Here is a 21,173-nt window from a genome sequence, read left to right on the forward strand (position 1 = left end):
ATTGTGTGAACATGTGTGTGACTAGAGGATATATATGTATGCACATAATTACCATGGAAATAGTGAAATGCATATTCATAGCCCTGCTATGCCTGGATGCATACATTTACTATTAACTGTGTGCCCAAATTTGTATAACATATTCATATCCCTGCATGTATTTGTTTGTCCTTGAATAAATAATTGCCTTACCATGCAGGGTTCAGTTTAGGGCCACAGATATATTGAGTCCAAGGGCCAAGCAGGTGCCAAAATGATCGGAAGGCCTCTGTGGAGCCCCATGAATTGAGCTGTCATAATGCTACGTCCTTGCTTTCCAGCAGACTCTTCTGTTGTCAACTGCATATCACTTACACATTCCAAACATGCTGTTTACTCATCTCTACAACTCAGCAGTTTGCCCTCTGCTGGTGTCAGGACCAGAGAGCGTTCAAAGGCACAACTGTGACAAACCAAACAATGTCACTAATAGATGGACGTTCAAAGGCAAAAGGAGCTGCTTAAATTTCTCCTCGTGTTTAATGCTGTGGCCCAAGAAAACGAAAAGGTCACAAAAGGCAGCACAGCTGAAAGGTTTGCTGTCACTAAACACTTTATTAGGTTGATGTTTAAAAAAAAAAAAATCATGTGTTTTTATTGTGCCTGTGACGCCATTTAGTCAGGGGAATATTTAAATGTATCTAGTACTATGACAGAAGAAAGGAAAGGAAGTGTGGAAATAAAATGGAAAGGCTTTCCTGCATTCATATTTGATATGACTCTAGCTGAGACAAGAATGACTTAAGCCTGTTACCTGTTTGCTCTTAATCTGAAAAAAATCTAAAATCAGAAGATTTGATCGATTTCACCTGAAATCTTTTAGCTGGACAGTAAATCCCCACAATGTCTTGTCAAAGGTCACAGATTTTTTGAAGTTGGTTCGTTTCAGATATGATCCTGTGTTTAGCTGCACATATCCATTTGGTCTTTCAGATATTTCATGCTAAGGAAACACTTGTTCTATTAAGGCATCTGGTAAGTGAATTTACAGCAACATTTTGTTAAAAATAATCTAACAACAGGAAGTGAACTCAAACTTATTCTAGGTACAAACTACTACAAAATATTTGCATTAGCCTATCATATCCTCAGGAGGGTTTGTGAATTTCTGAGTCACAGACCCTCTCTCTCTCTCTCTCTCTCTCTCTCTCTTTGAGGATTCAACCTTGAGGTGTTGTCAGCTTGGCAGTGGAGTGTCACTGACACTAATCTTAGCTTAAGAAGAGAATATTTAGCATCAGTTTGGACTATAAGGAAGGTTGATGGAACTATGGTTATGTGTTAAAGTCCTGCAGTTTCACAAGAAGGATGCTTTCAACTGGGGGGGGGAAAGCATTTCTATTTGGACTGGACCACAGAAAGATAGAGGGACAACTATGGTACCATTACGGCAACACAGAAGTAACCTTGTGGGAGCATAACGATGCCATGGCAACTTTATAAATAGTGCAGTAATATTGTGTGGCTGTTACATTCCAGGAGAATTTCAGTACCATGACAAGGCCATTCCAATTGTGGAAATAGAGCAGTAACACTGCAGGACCGCTGAGTTAACATTGTAGGCTGGTTGCAGTACCATTACAGAATACTTGAAGACCATTGTGTTAAAATTGCAGAATCATTATAATACCATTACAGGACTATTGGTCTAACATTGCTAGACCACTGGAGTAACACTGCAGTAACATTGCTATACAATCATAGGACCTCTGCAGAGAAATGACAGGAACACTGCAATTTTATTGTGCCATCCTTGTGGTAACACTAAAGAACCATTGCCTTAGCAGTACAGGACTACTGGTGTAGCTTGTTGGAAAAATGATTCAAACTGATGAAAAATATTCAAGGAAAAACATTGAAATTATTGTACTGTAACAAAGAAAAGCCCAGTCAACTGCAACCAATTTATGACTTTGCAGAAACACATCTTTCTCAGTAAATCGTTAACTGAAATGAACATGGAATAAGCATTACAGTCATAAATTTGTGAACATACTATGTTAGTCATTATAAATTATCCTGTAACAAATCATCACTTGTCTTGTGGCTGTATAAAGACTTGGAGCCCGCAGACATGATTTAGGATCCAGTTTATTCATTTGTTATGTGCTGCAAGGCCTTTGGAGCAGCTTTGTTTTCTGCCTTTACATTTCTCAGTTGAAATAAAAATGTACAAAAAGTTTTTAAAATTGACTACATTAACCCTGTGATGCTCCGCTGTGCTTTAAAAAGCCCTTCCTATTTTGTAAAGGGACCACTTTTCAGTCAACCTTTATGCTCACCAACTGCCGACTTCCTCAAAAGGCATATATATGTCCACACTTGTGTCATTTTTTCATCAGTTTACTAAAGCACTGATTTCTCCCTCAGACAACCATTCTTGGCAAATTGTGGGCACATATTTAAGATTAAATTAACATGTAAAGGGAACTACAGAAACAATGATGAGAATTACATTAGTGTGCTTTTGGTTGTTTGTATGGGGAGATAACTGCAGTTTTTTTCTGATGTTTTTATATAATTTGGATGTCGATACCAGAGAAAGAATACCCTGAACAAAACATTGAAATTAAATGTAATGTAACTTATTACAAAACAATTATGTTAAAGCTATTATGCAATAGTTTTTGTTAAAGATATCTTGCCTACAATTTAAGAAAACTATGAAAATCCTTTAAAGACAACTTCATTCTAGTAAATTCTTTTTTTTAATTTATTTTTTTTTTTTTTTACAAAATAAAGGGAATGGGGTCAGTAGAGACCTGAAATCAAGCTGGGGAGCAAAATTGGCATCCAGACTCAGTTCAAATGTCAGTGCTAATCAGAAGATGGTAAAGCTGTTTTGACAGAGCAATTTATTTTGGACCCACATGGCCCAATTTTCTAACTGCACTCCTGTAAATATATCTATCAATTCTTTTTCTGTTTGAGTGAATATTTGCTTCTGACATCTTCGTAAAAGAGGGAGGGGAAGAAATTTACATAGACATACATTTAAATAAAAGAGCTTGTATTTACATGAATGTGAGAGAATGTTTAGAAATGTTCCTTTTCTTATGCTGTCCTATTACAACCAAAAAATGAAAAATAAGTTTATCAAATTTTATAGGATAAATAAAAAATACTGCACAATTAGTGATGGGGGAGGAAAAAAGCTTTTCACATTTTTTTTTTTTTCAAATGAAAACCTGAAACCAATGTTGACTGTGTACTAAGCAGGCGATTTATGGAAAACAATAATTCCTCTGAATTTTATTAAGGCTAATCAAAGGTGGTGGTTGACTGTGCATCACACTTTTCAGATGCATTTTTTTGTATTGGCCTATCACATAAATTCTCAATTAAAATAACACTAATATGTTATGTGAAATAAAGTGGTATGAATACTACTGCAAAAAGATGTGTGTCAAACACAGACTATGGTTATGCAAAAAAGCTGGCTGGTTGTAGTTTTCTGTTAAGTGATCCATACAATAAAAATGTGCATTTTTTTGTACATGTCAGCATGTTAGGAATGTCAGTGAATGTGTGCTGGTATCACTCTCAGTCATCACTAGTGTAAGAGTTAGGTGTCAGAGTGTCACCAGTTACTTGTTAGACAAGTGATGGGTGACTTGTCAACAGCACCAGATGACACTTGCAGTAATGTATTTTCCCATTGAGAGAGCCAGAAGTATGCTGAGCTTTCCTGCTTTCACCAAATGCGAAAGACAAATAAACAGTTTTGAACTTAATGAAATAGACACAAGGGGGAATGCTTGGCTGTGTAAGGTTTCTCTAAGGAGAAACTGTCAACCAACATTTGATTGACAGTTCAATCATAAAACATTCAGCAGAATCCAACATTCCTGGTATCCAGACCAAGAAAAGGTCTGGATACCAGAACAACTGCAGTACAGTTCTAAACAGTGAAACCTTTCAAGTGGCAGTAACAGCTTCTCACTTGAATCCACATAGCCAGACTTTCTCTCTCTTGTTGCTATTTGCTGCTTCCTCTGTTTCACAATAATGTCAAGACTGCCAAAAGACACATGAGGTATTGATCTTAGCCCCTTGACAAAGCTGCATGTCTGTGTGGAAACACAAAAAGAAAAAGAAAAGGAGAAGAAAGGGGTGTGTGAGTGTAAGATGGATGGCAGAGTGAGAAAGAAGCAAAGAGAAGCAGCATGGAAAAATCTGATGAATGCAGACAGTGTCAGTTGGTGATCTCCTCCTACCAGGGTTTGGAGAAAAGACTCATGCTTTTCACCTGACTCCCATAGACTGGTCAATAGGATAGTCCTATTACAATTGCAGCCTTGCTGGCAGTGGATATGGACTTGACAACAGACCCGCGGGACATTATTGGCTGCGCTCTCTTTCAATAACCGCTACCCATCTCCATCAGTCAGCTCTGTCAGCTGAGTTTGTAGCTGTTTGTTTTGGCCATCTTTCTTGCTTTCTGTCTCCTTGTCTCCTTTTTTTTTTTCTTTCTTATGCTCTTTCTATTTCCTGCAATGTGTTTCCAACCTCTGCACCTGGGTTCCAGGAGCTTTTCTACCCCTGTGACGCTTCTTTTCATCTTCCCTTGCAACCCGCCTTTCATACCCTTATTCAATCTCTTCCTTTTCCGCTCTCCCTCCCCCTCTTTTCATCTCTCTATTGCTACATCTACTGGTACAAACTGCAGCAAAAGATTCTATAAAGCTGAGTATTTGCTGCCAGAAAGATAGCACCCCACACAAAAGTGACCTGTTAATTCATGCCTTTATTTCCTGCTTTTTAAAGAGAGTGAAAGCATCATTTTATTCAGTGACTACCTCAAGCACATAAAGAGAGACATAACTTCAGGGGTCAGTTTTAAAAGCTCTCACTTCGAAAGTGCAGCCAAACTATGAATAGTGTTTACTAAAGTACTGGGACATGAAAAATAATTTTTTTCAGCAGAAATGTTTGCCTTATATGTCAGGGTTTTTCCAGACTGCATCATCTAGCATCATCTGTGGCAGATAGAGCAACAAACAAAGCTTCTGAATAATGATGGTCAAATACAATCACAGGATTGAATGCATGGCTGTCAATTTCTTTTCACAATTAAAAATATGACCTGTATTTGTATTCAGACCCCCTAAGTCAACACTTTGTCCTGCTGGGCAGTGGACCTTCACCCCAGTCTTTTACAGCTTTTCTTCAGCTTTTACAGCTTTACAGGTTTTCTTTTAGTATTCCCCGTTAGCTCCATTTGCCTTCCTACTAACTCTCTGCAGCTTTTCTGTTCTTGCAGAAGAGAAGCATATCTGCAAGATAATGCTAACGCCACAACACATTTTAGTCATCCTTTTGTGACGCAATACTTTAGAGAGCTTTCTTATGCCATAATTCATTTTAATATATGGTTTCCACTCTAGACACTGAGGTGCTTACACACTCTTCTGTGTAAAACAGTCAAACGCAGCCAGACAGAATGAAAGGTGTCTGTGAATAGCAAGTCCAGGGCATGATGCTGCCTCCATCATGTTTCCACTAAAGGGAAAGATGCATTCAGGGTAATTTTCAGTGTTAGCTTTCCACCACACATAGCATTTTGCAAAATGGGCCATGTGCATGCTTGCTTTATCCCTTGTAAAGCTTTTGGCAAACTAAACTTCTAATGGTTCTCTTTCAGTTGTCCTATCAGCTTGCTCCAAATTGAACTGTGGATGTCCAGACTTTCTACAAAGTTACCATGGCTACATGTGTCTTTGATTGATGCTCTTTTTGTCCAGCCTCTCAGCTCAGGTGGATTATCAGATGGGAATTTTGTACTACTTGTATGATTAAAAAGTAGAGAACATTTGAAATGTTAAAAGTTTTTTTTTAACAAGCCAGCTTTAAATAATTTCTGTCTGGTGTGTTGCTTGGTCTTTTTAATGCTGTTTGTTCTCTAATATTCTCTATCAGATCTCTGACAGTAATTAACCAATTGTTACAATAGATTTTTATTTAAGGTGCGCACAAGACATTTGTGCAATGTAATTTTAGAATTAAAAGAGTATAAATTTTCTTCCACTTCTGAATTATACACTCCTTCCTTGACATATTACATAAAATATGAAACAGTTCGGGATGTACTGATACTTTTACAAGTCTCTGTACCCCTAACTAAGAAAATTGTAAGCATATTTTCAAAAATTACAGCAAACTTTGAACTTGTCTTATCACAAAAAGCTAACAAAAGAAAACAAAACTCAAAGGCTAGAAACTAATGAAGAAAATCTTCTGGTGAAGTGTCATAAGGCTTTGCAGTAAGAATATTTAAAATGCTTCCAGTAAGAAACAAATCATGCTAAGAAGCTTACATAAGTCCTTTTAGCAATTGCTCAGAAATGCATTGCAATAAAGTGGAAATCAGATTCAACCCTTCCAATTAAAATATGACTTTATAAAATGAACTGTGTGAACCTAGAGAAATGCAGAACTTTAGTAAGTAACATTCTGCATTTAGTAAAGTAAAGTAGTAAGACTTTTTATAAAATATGGCAACTATGTTTAAGATTCCTGCAAAAACATGTCAGCAATCTGGGTTGACTAACCTCCTTGTACTCGAACTGGGCTTGACATGACATATAAACAATAGTGACGCCCTTTATCCTCTACTGCAATTCCCATATATATTTATTTAATATTTAACAATCTCTTCTGTCCATTTTTTTCTTCTTTTGTTATGTGATAGTAAATATGTGTGTCTTACTACTCAATAATTATTAAATCGTCAGTCAGTAATTGTAAGCTTGTTCTTGAAAAGTCCAAAATAAAGTATTCTGAAGACAAATGCTTCCAGTAAGACAAACTAGATGTTATGAAAGAAGTTTGTCAAGGTTGAATTGGATTGAGAAATGTGGAAAACCACCACATCGGGATATCGAATGCGCTTCAGGCTGTTGTGCAGCAATCGGGAATGTTGGTATCAGCTTTTGCTTTATGCTGCATGCTGAATTAAGCAGCAACCCATAGGAGATGACAAAAGACATGACTGTTGAAAGAAAGATACAAAAGGGCTTAACTGATGCTGGCAAAATCCCTCCAGATTGTGTGAAATTGCCAACTGTGAGCAGCAAATAAAAATAGAGCTGTATGAGAATTTTAACACGGTCAGAAAGTGGAACATCATGGAGTTTATTTCAAATCCTCTACGAGAAATTAAAGTGAGCATATACAGGCTAAGAAGCATGTTGTTGTTTGCTTTAAACAAATCTGAATTGAAATGAATTTGAATCTGATCTAAAACTCTAATAAAAGACAGATAAAGTGGCATTCATGGAATGGCTCTAAGGCCAAAAATGCTGCTAACTTAAATGTTTCACAATTACCAAAAAAAGCAACAAAGAAAAAAAAAAAAGGCATCCCCAACACTTGGGAAAATATCCAGTGGACTGAAGAGTCAAAAACAACAAATCTGTCCGTTGTTGCTGTTGAGGGTGAGGGTGACATAAGTATTTATAAAGCTTAGTGATCATTTTAACTCATGGCGCCACAATGGTTTGGAAACTGTTTCTCCCTTAATGAATGAAATCAACATCTGAAAAATGCTTTTTAGCTTCTTTTCACATTTCAGTCTGTGTAGAAATCTTTCATGCATTTGTAACTGGGTATTGTCAGCCAGCCCAAGAAGGAATTGACCTTTGACCCAACAAGTAAGCCAAGAATGAATTCCTTTCATAATACAAAATACGAGTCTTAAACAGAAATGCAACCTTTGTAACTTTTCTAAAAATACAGACGAATTACTCAAATTATATTAATAGTTTTAAGGAATTTCCTATTTTAAGCCAATAATATGTCTGTATGAGAATATCTGTTTTGATAAGACTTCTTGTTTATGCCCTCTCTTCTCAACATGGTGTAGCTTTACTTCTTCCCACCTTAACCTTCCTCACATGCCCCAGGCAGTCAATATCAATATCCAGCGACAAACTGTACTGAGCACCGCATTTCATTTTTTAAAAAAAGAGAAGAATAAATAAGTCAATGAAATGGCATGCACAACCAAATCATGCTCATTCAGTGAAGAGAAACTAGGACAGATAGATTCTCTTTTTATTTATTTATATATACACATTCTTCTTTTTTTTATTTTGCAGTTTAATGTATTCCTCTGTGCCAGGCACAAAACTGCAGAGCTACTCTCCATCACAAGCAAATACAAGATTGAATTTTGGGGGAAAGAAGGGTAAGAGGGGGGTAAGACACAGATAGAAAGATTGAGAGAAGGAGAGAGAGTGGGTGGGAGAGGAGAAAGTGTGGTGATGTGAATCCAGTAAATCTGCGTGTGTGTGCGTGTGTGTGCAGCTTACTGGCAGAGGGGGATGTCTGATTTCTTTTCATGGCCTGTTCTTTTCTGCCCACTTCCTCTATGACCTGATAAAACAAGTGAGAAATACTCAGGAAACATTCTACTTAACTACACAGCTGACACAGAAAAATCCTTTACTGACTTTAAAGTATATATCATCAATCCTATTTCAAAAGGCACTTGACACACTCGTATATCCCTTCTACTGAACTTACTCAAAGCTCCCATATTTTTATTTCATGTTGAAACATCATATAGGAATAAATCACTGGACGCCACAGATATTTTTTTTATTTATTAGAAAATAACAAAAAAATATGCTTAATTACTCATACAATAAATAAACTGAACACATCTACATATGATTTTAGGCAAATGTTACTTAATTGTACTATAAAATGGCACTATCTGCCTGGAAAGTACAGAATACACCCACTTTAAGTTTTTATAAAGGTAATCTGAAGTAGCAGTGTTTCTACAAGTATGAGTTGAAGATTTTGTGCAAAACAAAAGAGTAGCCAGGTAGCTCTTCAACAAAAAAAAAACAGTACTTTGCTTTTGTTAGTAATTTGCTCTGAAACACTGTTCTCTGTGGCAGGAAATATTATCAGGAGCAAATTATTTATTTAGTATGGATAATTCGGGATGTCTGGTAAAATATTACCACCCCCATTCAAAACACATCCAACAAGGCCTCGGCAGTGAAAGCTCTATTATGTTCTGATGAATAGAGGGAGTAAAGCTGTCTTTTCTGTTATCACAGCACAGTAGATGACTATTCCAAGCATTCAGCTACTTTGCATTCATAGAAGACCTAACATTAGAGTGCACTGATATGGCCAAATCATGACAGGGATTGCAAAGGTGAAGGTTGTGTACACAAGAAACTGTGTGTAAAAAAAAACCCACACATCTGACTTTTATGTCTCAAGAAACTGCACCACATGGCAGTAGTAGTCTTAACGAGTGTATCCTGTTTCTATTAGCCCCATGCTCATTCAGTGCTTCTATCTTAATCAAGCAACACCAGTGCTGAAAAATGATGCACAGACATGGACCATCTTCTTGAAAGGTTAGCGGAAAAAATGACTCAAATTAAAAACATATCAAAAACGTGCATCATAAAAACATGAAAACAAAACATTCATGAAAGCTGCTTTGCAATCGCTTTCTTTATTAACAGAGACAAAAGGAAGCTTGTAAAGCTTATATGTACCAAAGAGAAAAATCAAAAATGGAAACCTGTGGAGTACATTTAAATTTTTTATTTGTTGAACCACCCTGAGGATAACTGCATAAAACAAGCCCAGATTTGCACTAGTTTCCTGGACAATGTTTTATAGGGTTTTGCATTTAAAACAGCTTTACACTAATATGGTATGCAAGGACAAAACCTCAGAGACTAGATATGAACAGAGGTAATCAAGCAAGGATTATAAAAACATCTGTAATAATAGCAAGGAGGTAATTTACCAACTTTGGCAAGCAAATGGCATGGATAAAGCTAAAGTCTGAATATTTTGACGTTAAAGATGCTTGCTTGTCCATTACTATCCATATCTATGTTTTAAATATCCAAAATGCCAAAAGCTCCTCCTGCATGACAGAGCTCTTCCACCTGTTTAAGACTGAGTTTAGCTATCCAACAGATGCAGCTCATTTTAGCTGTTTATATCCAAGATGATGTTGTTGTTTTGGTCATTACCTATATCTCATTATCATGAGAATGTTGATGAACCAGTAAATCTAGAATTTAAAGAGCTTTGGGGCTTAAGTGTTTCTTCACCTTGACACAACAGAGAAACACACACAGTGCAGAAGACAATGTCCTAATACTTGTATCCATATTTTGCTCATTACTTGTATCACAAAGATAATTGAATTCATTCACTTGATGCAGAGACTGGCCCCTAACCCTAAGAGAGCAGCCAGATTCCAGTAGATGCACATCATCACAGAATATTATTACCTAAACTACAGTGTCCCACAAGGCTCAATTTTAAACCCTCTGATGACGACACAGTTCTATATTTCTGGGTTTGTATTTTAGATATTAAAAGCAACCCAACGTCAAACACTGATAATTCAGCTTCCTTTTATCTCTCTTTCTTTGCTTCTTCCTGTACAGTAGGCACTACCTATGAAGGGTGCATTACTCTGTCTCTTCTTATCCTGAAGCCCATCACTCTGAAGCATGGTAAATAAGGATCAATGGAAGAAGGTCTTGTGGTCTAATGAGTCCCGGGTCCAATCTTTATGCAAACTGAACCCTTTTTCTCCAGTTAGCCTCACTGCCTAGTGATTTTCTTATGGCTATATGCCTAGATGTTCGGTTTGTTCCCTTGATTTAGCTTCACATTGTGAGAGTGGAAGTGCTCTAACTTTTACAATGGAATAAAAGCCTGTGTTGTACAGCTGTTATTTCACTGGTCTTTGTTATTCAGAATACTTTTTCCAACCACATTTCTGCTTTTAAGACAACAGTTCTCTAATTTCCTTCCAGTTTTTAACAATGCACTGCACAGTTCTTAGCCCAATTTTAGTTATTTTCTCTGCTATATATATTTATACATATATATACACATATATACACACATAATTTTGGCCCATGTGGCAATTTTCACCCATTTTGCTCAACATTGGAATTAAACTACCATACAAATTAAAAAGTTAGAATCTATGTCTAATTATTTATTTTTTATTTACTTATTTTTTCTCTTGGCCTTTTGCTAAAACTGTGGTATATTCATTGAAGTGCCATAATCAAATATTGAAATAGCCAAACAAAGATAACCTTTGAAAGTTAACCTTAAAAGTCATTAGCCATTGGACTATTTAAATACTAACAAAAAAATCAATTTTAACAACTTCCGTCACTTAACATTCCTGAACAGCCGACAGCGTTAATGTCCTAGCCTCGCCCATAAACAGGATCTACCAGGACAGACTGAAAAGAGGCTTGTCACACAGAGAGCAGAGACTCGTAGGCCTGTGTAATTACAATCAATAATTCATTTTCCCCTTTTCTGCCTGTGCTCCTTTCAAACAAACCCTCACACACTATAGAAAAAGCTCCCAAATCTCCACCGGGTCACAGTAATTGGACTAGGATTTTTTTTCTATCCTCTTCACTTTTTCCGTTCTCTCACCTGACAAAAATCTCATTAGCTAAATGCATAGGAGGGCATTCTTCTCAAAGTAATTGTCTTTAACTGCTACGAGAAGCTTTTGATGCCCTTTTCCAGGTGCTGCTATTGTTCTTCTGGCTTGGTTAATTTGGGGAACAGCAGGAACTGTAGGCTGTTGAGTGTATGGGTGCTGAACAATAAGGCTACCGTGCTATTTTCATCCAACAATAACAGAACCTATTAAAGATCTGAACCTGTGCATTTGCAGTATTTGAAAGAGGAACATTTCCATGTGTATAGGCTGGAATAATTGTGGCAATTCTTACATTTCTTCACTTGGATGCTGAACTTGATAACTATTGAACAAGAAGCCAACAATTGTGTGAAAATATTCATTCAATGTCTTGGCACCTTCTTTAGAGCTGCATTTGAGCACCTTTAAAGGTCAACTGCTAATGTAAAGGACTTGAACCGAACATTCATTTTTTATTTAGAATTTCTCTGATAATCTGGACATTTTTCAGACAAATCTATTACAATTATTATCACCAATCTCCACATGGCCTATTATTATTGCTGCCATTCATCAGACCCATAAGGACAACTTTAGCTAGAGTTATAATCAATCAGTATTTTCATAACCATCATCATTGCTGAGATCACCATTGTCGTCATAGACTGTGCTGTCACATGTGGTACTAGCATAACTCAAAACATGGGAAGGAATCAGTCAGTGTCAAGCAGGAGATTGCTCTGGGACATTGTAAAGATCATGGCTAACAAAACATGCATTAGCTTCTCCACAGACACACTACAGCTGCACATTTCTATCTGTGGGTGTCACCCACAAAGGCACAGATAATGGTGGTTGCGGCTGGCTTCCCTGTCACTCTGCCATTCCCATCTTCCTGGCTGAGATCTAATGTGACACTTATAGCTATTGCATGGCTTAGCCCCTAGATAGCAAGAAACCATGCCTGAATGGAAATGAGACTGTCATCTGTCAGCTATACCCATCAAATCACTGGAAGGCTGACAAAGAGAGTGGAGGAAAGATTAAGAGAGATACTATGTGATGGAGGGAAAGAGCAGGGACCCTTAAAGAGGCCTTCTATACCAGACCCTCTTTACCAACACTTTTATTCAATAACAGCAATAGTAGCATGATTAAAATGGCACAGATTACAAATGTAGACAGTTGTGAACTTAAGTTAATATCTTACAAGTCTTTGACTAAATACTTTTCACTGAAGTCACAAAATGCAAGGAGCAATGATGCATCTGAGAGATAAAGGAATATCTTCAAAATTCAAGAGTTTTCAACAGATGCTGGTGCTGGAGGAATCTAATGAAGAAAAGTCACAAAACATAAGCAACAAATGCTGCCAATCAATATTGGTTTCATTATCCTGAACATAGACCTAAAGAAACACTTAAATCACTAATTTCTTCATTTGTATCCATGTTTCACATTGGTCACATTGCCAGGATCAAGAAACAAAAATGTACAAATACTTGTCTCGTCGTCATTCACCCATTGTTCTGCCCACACCCATTATGAAAGGTGCATAGGGTAACAAGTGGCCCAGTGGGCTGTTAAAATCAAAGTTTACTCAAAATAAGTTACACATGTGCAGTCACTGTTCAAAATGAACTGTGTGTAGTCAAATGAGTTGAGGAAGGGCTAACAAATCACAGATTTAAAAAACTTTAATATAACTTTAAGCATACACACATCTAAGATGCCAAAAAAAAAGAACAAATGTAACTATAAGCCTCAAACATTTTAATAAGTTATAAGCCAGTTTCAAAATTAAATTTTGAAATGTCTTGGCGCCCTTTCAAAAGTCAAGACCTTATTAAGCCTTCATGCTGTATAATAGAGACCACCAAAAAGAATGTCTTGTTTGTCACAACATTGTCCTCGGTAGAAAAGGGTAAAAAAAAAAAATGTTATTTAAATAATCCCTCTTACAAAACGAGGGAAAAGATTAAACTTGGGTGCTCTGCTCAGCTAGGCTAGACGAAAAGTAATTATTCAAATGAAGGCAGGGTCTCACACATCATATACAGCGGCTCTTAAGAATTGGCATGGTTCTGTGTCTACCTTTAATGTGATGTTGGTCTGGTACAACTGAAGCGAAAACAGAAAAACAATGAAAAAAGGTGTTTACGTAAAGAAAGATATGGGAGTATATCTACTATGCATATAAATGTACAACTTAGTACATTAGAATAGAACTGAAAATTTACTTCAGTAAGGGCCTGGCCAAGGGCATCCTTCTCTGCCCAAGGGCACATGTGGCAGGGAAGGATGCTGGGATTGAACCCTTAATTTTCTGATTACAGGACAATGACCCTTACAGGGAGCCACAGCCACCCACATCAATACTAAGACCTTTCGGCAATGTACGTTTTAAAATCTACTATGGTAATTTCTTAGGTTATGAAAACCTGACATCTGTAACAGCAAGCTATTTTCAGAAGTATACACTTCTGAAAGCTGGTATACATAAAGATGTGATTAGAAAAGGAAGGGTCTGACATACCGATGTGTTTGACATTGCTTGTCTCCATGTATTTGATGTTTTTGATCAACTAAAAGGGAACTTACAAAAATTAAAACAAGCGTTGTTTTAATGGGTGTGTCATCACTGCCCCCAGAAACATCTTGGTACACAAGTCTTCATTCCTTCCTGTTAACTGAGTGCAGCAGAATTAATACTGTGCTTTAAACATCAGAACTGTATTCATTACATTTCAGGGCCCGTTAATGCGGTAAAGTTTAATAATAGAATGTCAGTCACAGTTGAATTTTAATTCTGAAGTGCTTTCTATGCAAACCACGCTTTATACTGTACCAAGACTTGCTAAAATAGCCTAATCCAATTCTCTTGAAGGTGAAAGAAGAGTGAAGGAAGAGGCCAGTGAGCCTAAAATCAAATTAGCATCCCAGTAAATCAGCACCACACCATTTGATTGGGTGTGTTGACAGAACAGTGATCAATATTAATGTCCCAAGTTACAGCAAGAGATCACTAACACAAAGTAGACACTGTGTTCTTTTGCACAAAAAAATGCAGTCCTATCCAGAAGAATACACTTACGCACACACATATATACACACATACCAGCTGGTAATTAGTCAGCCTGACAGAACATCCCATGGCAAGTAAGGACAACTACAGCAGAATTAGACCAGGGAAGCTATTGCAAAAAACATGCATAGAGTCACAAATTCACCCACTGTCACCAGGGAGGGTCTCTGCATGATATGAGGGCCTAATTAAGATGTAGAGATAATTGGGGGAGGGGATGCAGTGGGAAGACAGGGTCTTGTGTGTGTAGCTGTTTGTTTCAAAGAGATCTTCAATTATTTAATGCAATACAACATGTACAAAAATCTCAATGTCAGTTTCCCGTGGAGGGTCAGGCAAGGAAGGGGGAAAAGTACTGCAAGGTGAAAGGAAAGGACAATAAGTCAAAGAAAAACATATACAGAGGGTGTACTTCGATGGGATATATGCCAAATTTAGCAAGAGAGACAGGCTGAGAGGTCACAGAGAGGGGGAGGGAGGAAAAAGAAAAAGAGAGGAGAGTGAGGGGAGTGAAAAAGTGAGAACGGAAGATGGAAAATGAGGGTAGCTTGCAGACAGTCCTCAGATGACACCACACACTCCCAACGTAGTAGAGCCTGGGGGATACACAGGGAATTTTAGTTAATGCGGTCCGACGTGCCACAGCTCAGTGGCCCCATGACTGCCTACTCTGATGAGGACAATGAGCTCTGTGTATATGTGCGAGGTATGGGCTAAGATGTAGATTCTTCTCAGCACAATGTGTTTTTGAAGTCAGCACAGGAAATTGCACCTCAAGGTTTGTGCTAAGGCTCACATACAGTTGAAGCCAGAAGTTTACATACATACAGACATGTATAAAGAGACACAAAACACACATTTTTCCCTCGCTGTCTAAAGTTAAATCAGACCAATCTTTTCTTATTTTGGGTCAGTTAGAATTATCAAATGTATTTCTATCTTCTACATGATCACAGTCTCAACTGTGAATATTTGTTTACAACAGACCTAAAATACTTGCTCACCTTGCTCTGTTTTCTGCACACCCTCCTCTTTCAATGACAATATTTTCCAGGCATGAATATATTTTCAACCTAAAGTGCCTTACAGATTTCTGCAAAAGCCTCAGAAATGCTTAGCAGCAAAGCTATCATGTCAATGGAATGATATTAGTTTAATGCAAGTTGTGATATATTGAGAACTGGAGAGACCCTGTAGCTCTATTGCATTTTGATACAGGGATATGTCTCATGCATATGAACTGGCTATCTATTGGTTGCCGTGCCATGCATCATGCATTAGCCAACATTTTAATCACCATAATGATGACTGTAACATAATTAGGTTTCTCCTGTGGTGTGTGTCTGATTTTGTCATTCACTTCCTCTGAGTGAATTTGAGGTCATATTTCTCTGCTGAGCTGAGAAGAGTTGGGGGCAATTCCTCACTTCTTCTTACCATGGGAACGCATCTTAGTCTCCCACTCTGCTCCCATTTCTCTGTACTTCACAGATGTGAATGGTGCTTTTTATGGATGAGCCAGCTGATGAAGGATCCATCTTGTGTGATTAACATTTTCACAGGACTGAGAATTGTCTGCGTGTTCAATTATCAGCAAAGAGCCCACCTATTGTTCCTGTGGCATGTTCCTGCTAAGTGGAAGTTTATTCCTTTAACACTGTGCATTAGCCCACATCAATTATGCAGGTTGCAGAAATTACATATTTATGTATTCTGATAATTACATTTTTAATACAGCAGATGTCTGCCTCATTTATAGCAGTTAATAAAAATGAATGACAACCATTATACAGTGGAAAGTTCATAAGGGAGCTGAAAATAAGAGGAAGGGACTTTGTCTCGCATGGCTGGTTTAAACTGTGTCCTGAATGAAAATGTCTCCTTTATTGATTAGGAGATCTAAAATAACAACAAGCTCTAATTTCATTGTAGAGATCGTGATTCATTTACATAATCAGGCTCTAAGTGCAGTGCTACAAAATGGCTGCTAACATACTGGTGTATGGTGCTGTTCTCATTAACATAAGTGGAAATCAGGCCACAAGGTAGGTACTCTCCAATGTATTACATCCTTAGTCACTCAACTTTCTCATGCTTTGAAAGCGTCAAAAGCCTTTTTACTAGCTCTTTCACATTGTCCACAGAGTTTGTCCAATCTTGACATACATTTTCTATTGGTGTTGATATTATTAATTTAGTCATTTTGATTATTTTGAACATTGCTTTGGAGTGAACCGAATATGCAACATTATGCTTCAGTGATTGTTAAGAACAAGAACTGAGTGCACAAGGTTACATTTATTTTTGAAGTATCCACACAATGTCAAAACATTATAGAAAGTTACCAATATTAAATGAGCTCTATTGATTCAGGCAAGAAGAGGAATCAAATTTTCAGTGAGAATCATTTCATCGTTTGCAAAGAGTTTTTTAGTTATTTTCAACTTGGTCTGAGGTATTTATTTAAATATCAGTATGTGTCTATATGTATGTTTGACCATGAGGGAATAACAGAAAATTATAAATTGAAACATGGGCATCAATTTTGAAAATCTTAAGACGTAAGTTGTGCAATGTTCTCCCTGAAAGTATAAATATTTTTTAAATCATTAAAACACCAAAATTTAATTGACATTCATACCAGTGGTGTGGGTGTGTGTAAACATCTGTCCTACAGTTTTCACATTATGCAGCATTTATTATTAACTAGCCTCATATGCTATAGAAGGAACAAACTGGCAGTTTTGCTGGGGAGAAATTGACAGAATAATGTTCGACATTCACTCAAATTTATGGTAGCATTTTAGCCAGGAACTGACATCTGAAAACTGAGTCACCAGATGCTGGTGGCATCCTCATATAGGAAATCCTGCAAAAAAAAAAAATGACAGCAAGACAAATGCAATTTTCTTTGACGTTCTGAGACAGCGATGCATTTATTGTTCAGCCATTTCCAGCAATACAGACCTCATTATCACATGCTTTGGACAATGTCTCCAGAAACTAATGAGTTGGTCACAACTCAAGAATTATTTCTTTTTCAGCCACCCACCACAGGGATTAAAAATAAAATCAGTGCGCACAAGTCACATCATCTGTCCTCTAATACAATTCATGCTTTGAACTTTCCTGTCATGTCTCACAGACAGAAAATGCACTTACAACACAAGCACTTCCTGTACCGGGAGGGTGTGAATTATTTGGTGACTATTTGGAGGACTGTTATAGTTCTGAAACAAGGGCCGTTGTTATCAGCAAAGATACTACTGAGATCCACTCTAAATGGAGATTTTGTTGAGTGTTTGACAAGTGCAAAGAGAATGCCTGCAGGGAAATAACTTCAACTATAATTAAATAAAAACACAAGAGGCCTCCAGTTACACTTTGCTCTCAGAGATTTGACAGGTGATCTGGCTTAAAGGACCTCATCTAAGTATTTGGGTACATTTTGCCCAGTACATTTGTTGTGCTTGAGTTAAGATTTAACACCTTTTGGAGTTTTGTAGGTCAATTGTTTTTTTCACTAAAACCCTAATAAGCACTATTGCTGAAAGAAAGGTTATGCAATAACAGGAATGTCAACTGCTTAAGTCGTAGCATATTGTCAGGATTGCACCATGTCAAATTTGTCCTTATGTTTCACTATTATTACAGTTTATTGGTTTTTATAAAGTTCAAAGTTTTTGTTAGATGATTAAACCTCCATACTAGAGCTCTATCTGTGAGTATTAGTGCAAAATTGGAGAGAGCTCTACTCAGTTTAGGCCAGCGCTTCTGTCTGGGATTAATTTAGTTTATGGAGCTCATGCATCACATTGAGTTGGCAGAGCAGGGGACACCATGTGGACAGCAAAAACTGTGAAAATGAGTGTAGTGTTAACAAGACACATGGGGTCTGTTGTGACTGTCCCAGATTTCTGAGTTGATTTGACTCTGGGTTGACAAGGATATGTTGTTTTTTTTTTATGGATAGCCAAGTAAAGGTACCACTATGCCTTGAAAAAGTATTCATACCACTGCAATGTTTTAAAATCTTCATTTGAAGATGTGGCAGAGATACCTTTTCAGCCCAGGATATTCTGAATGCCGCTGGCTTGCTCACAGTCATCATAATACATCACTAGAAAACGCAGCAAAAAGTATGGAAAAAGGGAGAGTTACAAAATACTGCTAGCAAGACTTAAATTTAAACCAATATAATTTCTTTCCACTTCACAAGAATAAGTGACTTTGGGTTTTATTACATAAGATACCAATAGTAGATATCTGAGTTTGAGAATTTAAAGTTAAAACAAATATGAAAAAAGGTAATTTGGAATACATTTATGAAGCACCGTGAATAAAAGGTTGTTGTTAAAAAAACATGCAAGCACTCAAGTAGAAACTGAGCTTAACTTGATCTGCAATGCAGACCTGTCAGTCAACAATTTGTCTTCAACTTTACACCAGATTAATACCAGATTTTGTGATCAATTAAATGTTCATCATGCTGACAGTTTTTCATCTTTTTTTTCTCACCAACAGTTTGTGTAAAAGTAAATCCAATTTCTCTGTGCAATCATTCTCTGACAAGAAATTCCAGAAGGAAAAATAAATGAATAAATAAACAATCTATAAACCGATTTGTCTATGAACTGGTAATACCCCCTTAGAACTATGAAGCTCATTAGCCAAGCAATACTGAAAGAAAAAAAACCCATCAGGAATGGTGTACAATCAGAACATGCAAAGCCACACTTCTTAAAAATAAATAATAAACAACCTCTTCTGGAATTTTCATTATTTGATAAGCAAATTACCACCCTGAATTGAAGGATGTTGGATAAATTAAGCAAATAAGTCTTTAATGAAAAGAATTCTGAATGAGGCTATTAATCAAAACCTGCAAATGACTAGTTGATTACCCTCAAATGGGATGGCTTTCAAGTGCAGTTTAGTCATCAGCCCTTTTTCCTCTTGTGTCTCTCTAGCTCCTGTGTCTCTACTGCAACCTGTTGCCTTGGAGACTGCAAAACTCCAAAATAGTTGTCTGGAGGCAGTTAAAGTAGACGTTACATTCAGTTCCTGTTAATTGAATACTGTGCCAAAGTTGTGTTTGTTTCCAGACTTGCTTGGCCCTAATTGTTTACACAGGAATGCTTTGGTAGGTAAGAGGCTTATCCTGTCGTACAAACATTATCTAGAGGTTGTCCATCAGTTTACGTCTCCCTGTCTACACCACTGCGACAGGGAGTGCGACAGCAAACTATTTTTTTTAAGCAGCACCTTGGACATATTTTCAATTACAGCTTACTGAAAGGCTGTCAAACTCAGGCCAAAGCCACATGAGTAAGATAAAGGAAGTCTTTACAGTGTTACTGTATTGCAAGTAATTAAGAAGAAAAACAGACTGCAGCCAGTTATCAGAAAATGAATTCTGTCAGAATTCGAGTTCTCTACTCCCACACTCTCATCCCTCAGCATCATCTTCTCAATGTGTACTGTATTGTCTACATTTGATCCCTAAATCCATCACTGAGGCTCAGCTGCACATCGATCACAATGCCGCTATAACCTCCCACTTTACACATTCTAACTATTTGCTTCAGTTCCCCCAGAGCCTCATGGCACAGAGGTCTTCCAAGGGAACAAGCAACAATTTGATGGATGAGTGGACAGGACACTGCTATTTCCCAAATAACGCCATGAGGATCTTAAAAGCAAGGGGATAAAAACAGGAAGGGGCTAGGCTGGTATCAATCTACCTGTTGCCTTCCCATGACAGATTGCCTAATCCACTATCCATAATTACCTAACAGCACAGAGAACACAGCAGAATACAGCAAATAGTTCTTCCACCTATGTTTCAATTTTTTCATCTGATTCGGACATTGTCTGTCTGGAATCTTACAAGAACAGCTAAAACGATCTCCATAGAGTGTCTTGTTTAGGAAGACAGGCATCACTGGTCAAGCCTTTTGGCAAAGGGACAACCAGGATATAGGCAATGTCAGAGTGCTGGCCAGCAGCTTTGAACATATAGATTGATGCTGGTGTTTGATTAATGCCAGAGCACACCCGCCCAGGTTAGTGGAGGCCTGACAGCTTTATTGATAAATTAAACACTGGGCCACATGAAAAGCATTAATCTTTCAACTCGTCTCCTCTCTTATTTTGTCCTTGAGCATTTTCAGAGCTAAGTTGAAGTGCTTGTTTGAAGCAATGTCAACACTGACACTTTGCCGTTGGTTATTTTATTGCAACATACAAATATGCGCCCTGGGATTAGAATTAAACTACAACTCCAGGTTGTCAAAAATAAGTCTTTCAAAGTTTAATGGACCACTGGACTGGAACTTCTTGTTAAATTCAGGGTGTTGCATTTACTTTGATGTTTTAGTTCACTGGTACAAAATGTAACTAGGTTCATTTCAGTGAACCTGATGCAAGTAAGCATTTGTAAATCTCTGTGATTAACTATAAAAGTGTTCAGGTATACCACTGAAAATTAGCGGCCTGTGTAGGTTACAGATCCCCTTTAAGGATTGTCCGTCATTATTTGATCAGCGCTAACAAAGCTTTTCAAATGAAACCAGCCTCAAACCAAGACCCAATCAA

At 37.3% G+C, this 21,173-nt stretch overlaps 1 long non-coding RNA gene across 1 annotated transcript in view; it reads right to left on the minus strand.

Moving 5' to 3' along the window:
• Positions 1 to 14,137: 14,137 nt before the first annotated feature.
• LOC122826155 overlaps positions 14,138 to 21,173 on the minus strand; it is a 48,944-nt gene continuing 41,908 nt past the window's right edge. The window contains exon 3 of the long non-coding RNA XR_006369743.1: positions 14,138 to 14,181. This is a non-coding gene — a long non-coding RNA (uncharacterized LOC122826155). The remainder of the gene's footprint in view (positions 14,182 to 21,173) is intronic.

Source organism: Gambusia affinis, linkage group LG23 (assembly GCF_019740435.1).
Source record: "Gambusia affinis linkage group LG23, SWU_Gaff_1.0, whole genome shotgun sequence".
In the NCBI taxonomy this organism is placed as follows: domain Eukaryota; kingdom Metazoa; phylum Chordata; class Actinopteri; order Cyprinodontiformes; family Poeciliidae; genus Gambusia; species Gambusia affinis.